Source organism: Galeopterus variegatus, unplaced genomic scaffold (assembly GCF_000696425.1).
Source record: "Galeopterus variegatus unplaced genomic scaffold, G_variegatus-3.0.2 Scaffold941, whole genome shotgun sequence".
Taxonomy (NCBI): Eukaryota; Metazoa; Chordata; class Mammalia; order Dermoptera; family Cynocephalidae; genus Galeopterus; species Galeopterus variegatus.
The window spans coordinates 17,745-24,809 of record NW_007727052.1 but is presented as its reverse complement, the minus strand read 5'-3'; the positions used below and the strand labels follow the sequence as shown (position 1 = coordinate 24,809).

Here is a 7,065-nt window from a genome sequence, read left to right as displayed (position 1 = left end):
GGGGGGGGGGGGTGAATGACTGAGTTCTCCCTTTATTAGTTCCTGCAGAGCTGGTTATTGAAAGGAGTCTAGCACCTCCCTCCTCTCTTGCTTCCTCTCTGGCCATGTGATCTTGCACACACCAGCTGTCCTTATGCTTTCTGCTATGAGTGGAAGCAGCCTGACGCCTGTGCCACATGCAGCTGACCTAGAATCATGAGCCAAGTAAACCTGTTTTCTTTATAAATTACCCAGTCTCAGTTTTTCCATTACAGCAACATAAAAATGGACTAATACAGGGACTAAGCACTTATGCAAGGGTACTTCAAAAAGTTCATTAAAAAACAGAATTAAAAGATAATAGGAATCTTTCCATGAACTTTTTGAAGACCCCTCATATGTTTAAAAGATCCCCAATTGATCCTACAATACGGCTAGGACTGAGCAGCACCCTAAAGACAAAGGCAATAAAATGGAAACAGAGGCAGTATAAAAAAAGTGGCAGCAGCTTGGATACATTCTAATATGCTGGGGACTTTCAAAGATGAGGCAATTTATGAACTTCGGACATCTGTACAATAGAAGTGAACTGCAAACATTACCTGGAATGCTTTTATAAAATTAAACAAGCAAAGACAGTTAAGACAAAAATTCAAAGTAATGAAGAAAACTTGCTCTATCAGATATTGAAATTATCATAAAGTTATATGAACTGGAATAGAAAAGAACAAAACGGAAAACCTAAAATGAGACCTTGGTGTATTTAAGAATCAGCACAGGATATATAGGTGGCATTTCCAATCAGTGGGGAATATATTAAAATAGTAACCAGCACCCAAGTACTTACACAAGAATATGAGCAAAAAAGTGAAATTTCTAACTCACATCATGTACTAAAACAATTCGAAGAATGAATTAAATAGTTAAATATAAAAACAAGGCAGTAAAACTACAGATGAAAACATGGAGGAATAAAATTTTTCTGATGGTCAGTTGGAGAAGGACTTTTTAAACTTCTGGTTTAAGATGCACAGAATAAAAATAAGGAGGGTTAGGGTAAAAACTATTTGAGAAGCAGTCAGTTTCCTCAATTCCCTCACTAAATCCTTGATGATTTTTAGGCAGTATGACCAAAAAGATACAGACTGATTCTCCAGCAAAAGGCCATTCGGATCAAAGTCAAAGAGCCCCACCCACATGCTCAGAGCTTCTAGTTCTCAGTTCTTCCAATCTCAAAAATATGGACAGCTAAGACCTACCAGACACCTAAAGAAAGCCTCTAATGAAGAAGAAAGAGACTAACACAAATAGAAAAAAACAACCAAAAAGAAAGGAAAAAAAAAAAAAAAAAAGACTATGCAGGGGAAAAAAATACTTCAAAAATTTATTAGTAATCTTAGTCTTAGATAAGGGAAGATATTGCCTTTGTGGTGGATGAGGGTGGGGTGGCAAGAGACCAAACAGGATGCTCTAAAAAAAAAATGAAATTCAAAGAACAAAGTATGATAGAAGAAATGAATAATTCAATAGAAGGGTTAGAATATAAAGTTGAAGAAATCTCCCAGAAAGTAAATAAAAAAACAGAAACAGAAAATTAGAGAAACTGCGTCCTAGAAGTCTGACATATCAATAATAGAACCCCCAAAAGAAAGAACAAAAGGATAAAATTCAAGAAATATTTCCAGAAAAATTCCCAGAAGAGAAGGTTATGAGTTGCTAGTTTGAAAGGACCTACAACAGTTGAGCAATTCTAGAAATAAGGCTATGGAACAATGCTTTCAAAATTCTGAAGGAATATTATTTTCAATTTAGAATTATATATCCAGTTAATTCATTTAGGAGGTCAGAATAAATGTATTTTGAGATAGGCAAAGTCAAAAGAAATTATCTCCCAGGCACCTTTCCTGAAGAAGATAATGACAAACATGTTCCCCTAAAAGGAGAGTATACACCAAAAAAGAAGATACGGTTTACTGAAAGCAGGAGATACAACAGAGAAGAGAGGCCATGGGAATACCTAAGATGAAGAAAAAGGGAGATCCAGGGTGACAGCTATGTCCCAGATCCAGACCTGCTGAGGCCGATGATTAAAATTCTGCTGCCCTTATAACCTATTCTCAATCTGAGAATCAAATATCCAGATAAGCTTGGCCCAGATTCTTAGCTGAGCTTGGCTTTTTCTAAACCATATTCTGATGAATTTTCTATTCTCCCCTCTTTCTGAACACTCTCTCTGATCACATTCTTGACAGATTTTCTAGTACCTGGTCCATATTATTCTCATCAGATATCCTAACTATGGGTAAGCATTATGTTTGCCAGGATTCACACATGCCCTAGCCTACTGCTCTCCCCTGAAGGGGCTCTTGTAAACTATTACGGAACCAGAAGCCAGACTATGACCCCAAGTCTCTAGTTTTACTTCTCCTGAGAGCCTCCTCTAACAGTGACAAGATGGCCCTTTCCTTACACAGCTACATTTGTGCTTGCTAAGTTTTTCAAAACTAAACAGTATCTTAGTTGAAAAATACTTTTACCAGTGGCTTGCAGGGAGGCAGGGGAGGGGTGAAGAAAAGCAAGAGAACACTAACCATCACAATCAGCCATGGTACACCTACAGAGGGAAGGAGGATGCAATTGGAGAGAACACAAGCTAGGGGTACCAGTGCCATTCTATCTCTTAACCTGTATAGTAGATGCATGGGTGTTGACTTCAGCAGTCTTTAAACCATACATATATTTTTAGACACTCTCCTTATGTATAATACATTGTTCAATTTAATGGGAAAAAAGTATTAAGGACTGGAAATCAACAAAAAAATTTGCAATATGCTGCATGTTAAAATTCACTAGGACTAAGTTGCTTCTTCAACAAAACAGTAAATAAAACATCATCTCCTGAATAAAAGAACATGAACCAAAAACAGAAATTAACATTTCCTGAAACTCCATATACACTGTTTTTGTATTGGTTATTGTTAAACAGCCAAAACATATATGAATGCCACAGAGAACTTTCTAAACATGTTCAAATTAGAGAAGCATTACCCAAAAACATCATCACATATCTAAAAAAGTAACTTTTATATTTGAATAATAATATTCATCTTTTTTGCATAAAGATGATGCCAACCAACCTATCATTGGAAGGACATTAGACTGTCAGCAATTTTTCCAGTTGCGGCAGAGTTGGTTTTAAACCATCCCCCATTTCTTAGTTCTTCACACGAGTGCAGCTAGCTCATAAAGGCCATTAATTAATAGTCTTCCGAAAAGAAATTATCAAACTAGCTGTAACAGAATAGTCAAACAAGAGTTTGTGTAGTAAATGCACGACTGACATCCAACATCCATTTCCAACCCCACTCCCAAACCCCATCATTGATTTAAAAGGGTGTCAGTTCCTGGCAATCCCAGCAATTGTTTTAGTCCAAAAATGGGCACATGAGCTCAAGTGGCCTGATCACTAGAGCTGATTTATAGATGACAGTCATGGGAAAGGTTCTCTCTACTGCTGGATGGGAACATATATCACCAACTGCCACCACAATGGGAACTATCTTAAGACGAAGCCCGCAGAAAACAGAGAAAACAGATCCTTCTGGACTTCAAACTATGCCTAGAGCACAACCCACCTATGAACTTCCAATTACGTCAGGTAATAAATCTCCTTATTGTTTAAACTAGAATCAAGTCTTTGATATTTGTGCCTAAAAACACCCTAATCAATAGAAGCCTAGGTCCCTGATGATTCTGACAATTTTGTGCAGTAACCATACCAAACCTGGAGATTGCCCTTTTAATTGTGTTACAGAATTCCAACAAAGTTGGAAGGTATATTTTCAATAATCTGATTAATAATACATATCACCTGGGGTTACATGACATTTTTCCATTTCCATCTACTCCACTTTTCCTTCTCATTGCTTACTATGTTCATGAACTTATAATTTCTTAGAAGTAAAAATGGCAGTACCCTTGATAGAGTACAAATAACTACAATTACTTTAAACACATATATAAATCAATCAATAATTAACAAGGGAAACAAATTACCTTTTGGATAATCTTCCAATAAGAGGTTGAAGTGACCTAATTGACAAAAGAAATCAGACTCCACTTTTCCTTCAGCTTTTAAGATTAGAGATTCGTAGCAGCGAACAGCCTAGAAATAAAAAATACAAACATTTAAAAAAAAAAGATAAAACCCTAAAATGCATTTCCTCCCTGAGATAATGCATATATCCTCCATTCAATCACCCAAGGAATCAACATATTTCACTTCTATCTCACATACATTCAATGCAGCATTCTTTAGAAGGAATAGATTCCCTAACTATTTATTAAAAGAGCCACTGACTATGGCATAAATACTTTCCCCATCTATAAAACAGAAACAATACTTGCCAAATAAGATGATGTAGGAGCACTTTGATAACTTTATCCATAAGGTGCAAATCTAAATTATTACTGTCGTCCCTGTTTATATAAACAAAGTTACTCTCAAATACAAATAATATCCATCTTTCCCACAGGCAAGAAGTTGTTTATTGAATTATGTGACAATTCATAGAATCTCTAGAGTAATAAGAATAGCTACCATTATCTGAACCAATTACTTTTTGCCAGAACCTCTACCAGTTTTAAACTACCATAAACTGCCTTTCAATTGTCTTCTCCTCATGATATACTTCAAACACACCAACTCTAACTCTATTCCTAATCTCACCCCCACTCCAATACAAGCATATGCACTCACTCTCACATTTCCCTCCCTGAAGAAAATAACAACATTATTTTGGATATTTAAGGATATCAATTATTTTTCTGTAATACAGGAGACTGCAAAAGAAAATGAACAATGAAAAGAACAGAAATCTAGAGTCTGACTACAATTTCCAATTGTTATTTGCTACAGGAGATCCTGGGGAATGTATCTTCTCTGACTCTTTTACTAACACTCAAAGGGCTGACAAAAGAATTAAAATTAGAAAACTTCTCTAAGGATTTATCACAGTGCTTAGTACACAATAAGTACTTAATAGTTGTTTCTTTGCCTTCTTAGATAAGAACAAAGTTCTCTTTCAAGCTTCCCAATAATTTTGTCAAAATGTCCCTGCTAACCATTATATACTTCACAATGTTGCTCTTTATAATGTGTCCTAGAGTCATTAAAGTATGAAATGTGTGTAATTTCTCAAAAATCTCTGGGTACACTCCCAGGAATGCTCCATAATCATCAAAAAATCCTCTCACCACCATTTCAAGAGCTTTTGTTGGGATAAGGAAATGTGACATGGGGACACAGTGCCCCACAGAATTCCTTCATTTTTCCTCTCCTATGAAATACAGACCCTTTGATAGAATTTCAAAATATATACCCTAAAATTTACCTATCCAAAGCTCATGTGTAAATAAATACTCAAGAAGTTTGGAGAACACATCCTAAACAAGGTGAATTCTGGGCTGATTCTACTATCCTTAAAGCCTAAGATTTATTAAAAACAAAAAACTATTCCTATTCCACTCTTAGCTATCTAAATGTGCATATGTACCAAATCACAATCACTGGAAACTAATCATTCTGCTTCCCTATAATTAAAAGAGTCTGAATGCTACACTGTAGTCTCAGAAATTACTATAATTGGGAGGCATGAAAATTTCAAGATCCTCTTTATTTAAGACATACATAATTCTTATCTGGCAGATGGTTGGAGTACAAAAATACAATTTATTACAGTGCTTGATAATATCAAAAAGATTCATAAAATTATTGGGCTACAGTATGACAATTCTTAATTTTACATGAAATAAAATGGCTTTCTAAAGCTAATAACGGCACTGTAAATAAAGCACTTATTAAAAAAGTTATTGTCTTTGTTTTCATAACCTCTTAGAAAGATATTTAGAAACTTTTCCTACTCTCTGAATCAATTTCTTATGGCTGATTAATATTAAATTTATAAGCAAATATGCTTTCATGGTGAAGAATTCAAGATATAACCAAACTAACGGTGGTGGTCAAAGATGATGTTGACAGAGCCAAATATCAAACAAGATGAAAATGAGCAAAAAGAGTAAAGTTTCCAAGCACTTTGCATTACCATTTCGTAGTAAAACTTCATGAATTTATTTGAAGCGTTTTGGTAATTCTTACATTAGATACAGCCAAATACTAACATAATTTTTAAAGAGCATTTAAAGGTAAATAAATAACTGGGGATAATTTCCAATACTCCTAACATACAGTAATCTAGAATGAAGCTCAGTATTCTTATAATAATATTTTTAGCCAAAAGGCAGAAGATAAACATAGAAGAAATATAATTAGTTGTTTAGATTTAGAACAAAGTTCAGGTAAACTTCCATAAAGCAAAAATATTTTCAGTTCAAAGAGTTACTTTTATATTCTTGCTTTTTAAAAAAAATTTAAATATGCACAAATTAAGTCCCCATATTTGTACATAATTTCAGAGAAAAAGGACTAGAATATAATACAAATGTTTAAAAAAGAAAACCTATATTTGGCCCATATAGAAACTCATTTTACTTCTCTATATTTTCTAGATTTTTCATAATTAAACTATATCACTTCTCTTCTTGTAAAAATCACTGAAGATTATGCTTTCCCCTAGGATTCATCCAACACATTTAGTATAAAGATAGTCAGAAATGTGACTGAAAATCATTTGTAGCTAGATCAGCATCATTCAATAGAGCACTTTCTGCAATGATAAAAATATTCTATAACCTGCACTCTCCAATACGGTAGCCACTACACATGTGTGCCTACTGAGCACTTGAAACATGGCTAGTTCAAGTAAACAACTGAATTTTTAAATTGTTTCATTTTAATACTTATTTAAATTTAAATAAACATGTGGCTAATGGCTACCATACTGAACAGTGTGTATCTACATAATGTTTAAAGCTTAAAAACAAATGAATATTAAAACCATATACTGGGCCGGCCCGGTGGCACACTGGAGAGAGCGCCTCTTAGGAGTGCGGCGGCGCTCCCGCCGAGGGTTCGGATCCCATGTGGAGACCGGTTCCCGCTCACTGGCTGAGCACGGTGCGGGCGCA

At 34.9% G+C, this 7,065-nt stretch overlaps 1 protein-coding gene and 1 pseudogene across 5 annotated transcripts in view; both read right to left on the bottom strand.

The window, feature by feature from the left end:
- Nucleotides 1–4,142, bottom strand: part of KDM6A (lysine (K)-specific demethylase 6A) — a 136,087-nt gene extending 131,945 nt beyond the window's left edge. For all 5 annotated transcript variants that reach the window (XM_008573616.1, XM_008573618.1, XM_008573617.1 and 2 more), the window contains exon 1: nucleotides 4,036–4,142. The gene's annotated coding sequence lies outside the window, so the exon portion shown is untranslated. The remainder of the gene's footprint in view (nucleotides 1–4,035) is intronic.
- Nucleotides 1–4,144, bottom strand: part of LOC103591217 — a 42,660-nt pseudogene extending 38,516 nt beyond the window's left edge.
- Between the last annotated feature and the right edge of the window lie 2,921 nt (nucleotides 4,145–7,065).